At 36.9% G+C, this 3,626-nt stretch overlaps 1 non-coding gene across 1 annotated transcript; it reads left to right on the forward strand.

Moving 5' to 3' along the window:
* Nucleotides 1–1,338: 1,338 nt before the first annotated feature.
* On the forward strand, nucleotides 1,339–1,445 carry LOC149024211 (small nucleolar RNA R71). Its single transcript, XR_016171935.1, has one exon. It is a non-coding gene; the product is annotated as a small nucleolar RNA R71 (small nucleolar RNA).
* The last annotated feature ends 2,181 nt before the right edge of the window (nucleotides 1,446–3,626 follow it).

The raw sequence follows: 3,626 nt of genomic DNA on the forward strand, positions 1-3,626 counted from the left end.
AGTGCATAAATCTTTCAACACTTTTGCATAGACGGGGATCTGGGATATGGCATCCAAAAGAGGGATATTCACTTCTATCTTTTTAAAGACATCAAAAATTTTCTCCATAGTTGCAGTCTTCTTCTTATTAACTAGACGACTAGGATAAGGGGCCTTAGGAACATAAGGACTCTCATTTGAAATTTGCTCTTTTCTCATAGTTTCTGATAGTGGTTCACCAAACTTAGGTACTGCTAAAGCAACTGGCTCATCCTCAACTTCTATGGGTTTCTCAGACAAACCCTCATTAGGAGATACTTGAACATTTTCCTCATCACAGTGGTCACTAATCTCACTCTTTTCATTAATATGTGACTCACCTGTTAAATACCCTTTCCCACTTCTCAATGCAGACACAGAATTAATTGAAGCTAAAGAAGAATGGGAGGATTCAACTTGGTTGACTTGATTTTGTGGTCTTTGTTGAATCTGAATCCTAGGATTTAACTCAGGTTGGCCAGGCATTTTACCTTTTTCTCGCTCAGATAAAGCACTTGCAAGAGTGGAAATTTGTTTTTCCATATTAGGCATAGAAGTCATGAAGGTGCTGGAAAGTACTTCCATATTCTTCTCTAAGGAAGAGAGACGAGAAAACTCTGGATTGTTACCTCTGTTGAAACCTGGTGATGATTGATTTTGTGCAATGTAAGGCATATAGGGCACAATAGGTGGATTGACAGGCCTAGCTAAATTGGCATTCTGGAAATTTGGGGCTTGAGGGAATTGGACATTTGGATTATAAGAAAATTGGGCATTTTGCTTTTGAGGGGCACCAAAGTGATTTTGCGTGGAATAATTGTTTAATCCATTTTGGTTTTGCCCTTGAGACCATGAAAAGTTAGGATGATTCTTCCATCCAGGATTGTACGTGTTACTTACGGGTTTGGAAACATCGCATTGACATTTTCATGTTGGTCTCCAGAATAGATAGGACATTCCTCAATTACATGTGTAGGAGACTGACACCATGCACACATAGCAATAGATTTGTCAATAAAATGTGCTTGACTAGGTGGTGGTGGTGCAGCTTTAACTACCAAAGTCTCTAATTTTTTCAAAAGATTATCTATTTGTACTTCCTTATGAACTTGGCTATCAACAAAATATCCCCTACTGGTCCTTTCAGACTCTTGGGTTGACTCCCATTCTCTAGTTCTATCTGCTAGGTCTAAAAGAAAATTCCAAGCTTCGGAATCATCAGTGAATGATGTAAATCTTGTGGGGCACATTGATTCCAAAAGTTGCTTTGTTTGGTAATCGATACCCTCATAAATTATTTGACATAAATGTCATAATTCTATACCATGGTGAGGGCATTCTTGGAGAAGGCTTTGAAACCTCTCCATTACCTTAGCAAAGGACTCATTGGGTTTCTGACGAAATTGAAGAATATCATTTCTTATTTTGTTCGTCTTAGAGAAAGGAAAGAATTTCTTCAAGAATAGGACAGTAAATTATTCCCATGTGATAATGCTATCCCTAGGTAAGCTATAAAGCCACTTTTTGGCTTGGTCCTTTAATGCAAAGGTAATAAACCGTAGTCTTACGGCATCATCAGTAAGTTGTTGTACCTTCATAAAGACACAAACCTCCTCAAACTCCCTAAGGAACAAATATGCATCTTGATCAGGTAGCCCGTGAAATTGGGGTAACATAGATAGATAATGAGATTTGAGCTCAAAATTATTACCCCTCACTTCAGCTAAACGTATACAGGAAGGTTGTGCAGATCGGGTAGGATAAAATCTATCCCTAAGACTCTTAGGTGGAGGTGGTGGAGGTAGACCTTCCATGGTCAAGGTAGACACTCGGACAATTCTATTTGTAGAATCACGAGTCCAGACACACATGCACTAACCACTTGATGCAATTAATGGCTCTTATGAAAGAATGAGATTTTTTTTAAAAAAAAAAAAAATAAAGTACTGAAGAATAAAAGAAAAGAAAATAACAAAAACAAAGGGAAAGTAATGAATTTCCGACCACAAAGATTGAAATAATGATTCCAAAGCTGTAAGGTTGCCGTATAGCTGAGCGCTTATAGGTTTGACAGCAAGGGAATCCGTATAGTCTTCGGAGCCACCTACAATCGAATCCTGGGGATTCTGCAGTAGAGTGGGGACTACTATACGTTTTGTTTCTACTCAAGTTAAGAGTAATATCTTTGAATTTAAATTTTTTATTTTTAAATCACTTCGATTCACCTAAGAATTAGAAAAACAAAGTGGACTAATACCTCCCCGGCAACGGCGCCAAAAACTTGTTTGTGAATTTTAAAAGTAACCGCAAGCGCACGGTATCGTGTAGCTAACGGGTCGATCTCAGGGAGATATGCCACTTAGAATTGAACTTCTTAATAGTAATGCGAGAGTGGAATCATTCAATTTTTGTTAACTAATTAACTAAACTAAACGATCCTAATCTATATGTCTAATGCAATCGAATTGAAACGAAAAATAAATTAAACACAATCAATGCATAAATAAAAGACAGGAAGAAAAAATGCGAACAAAAATGCAAGCAATAAACAAAGCAATAAACAAAGAAATAAATAAAGCAATAAAAAGAAAAGGAAATAGCTAAAATGCAGATGCAACACCACCCGTCACCAGAAGCAGAGGCACGACTGTAGGCTTGCTCCGGTTATGTGGTCCGAGATAATGAATGAATAGGCAGAAAGTAAATAACAAATCAATAAACAAAGCAATAAAAAGAAAAGGAAGCCTTAACCAAAGAGAGGCACGACTGTAGGCATCTCTGATCAAGGATCCAGGGGAAGGGAGAACAATAAATAATGCTGAAAGTAAATCCTAAATTAAGAATATGGAGGGATAGATAGAAGCGGGAATGGAGGGAGGAGAGAAGATTAATAAAGAAGGTTACTTACTTGCGAATTGAACAAACGATTCGAATCTCAACCAACCCTAACAACCAGATCTAGATCTAGAATGATTTAAATCTGCAATTGCTAGACCCAGAGAAAAACGAATCTAAAAAAACTGAAACTTGAACTTGAAGAAGCTTGAACTTGAATTGCATTACATAAAAAGATTAAACCTAAACATTGAATCTAGAAATTTAAATCTCACTAATGCAAGCAAAGAAAACTAGAGAAAACCTTAATAAACTAAAGAGAGAAGAAAGAATGCTTCTACTAAGCTCTAGAACATGTTCTCTTTTGATGGAGTATGCTCTCCTTTTATAGAGTTTACGTGAGATATGAAGTACGGCTGAATTTGAATAAAACTCAGGGTTTCTATCTGACTCAACAAATTAGGGTTTTGACGTAGTAATCGTTCTGAATTAGAGAGATCAGATGCATAATTCCACCGTTGGATTTGAGGTTTAAGTAGTCTTGAAGCTCTCTTCCAAAAATCAGCACGATCGGACATCGGGTGACCGTTCGATGAAGGGTTTGATCAAAACTGGACAGAGGCATTCAAAAACGGGATTTTTCCTCTCTTTCTTTCTGAATATAATTATTTTTCCTCTTTTTCTTTCTTTAATTAAATCCAAGATATGAGATAAGATATTGAGGTATGCAAGGACTCTTTTCCATTTGGACTCTCTCAATAATATCTCTGTAG

Source organism: Hakea prostrata, chromosome 2, assembly GCF_041222555.1.
Source record: "Hakea prostrata isolate BN-2017 chromosome 2, UWA_Hpros_2, whole genome shotgun sequence".
Taxonomy (NCBI): Eukaryota; Viridiplantae; Streptophyta; class Magnoliopsida; order Proteales; family Proteaceae; genus Hakea; species Hakea prostrata.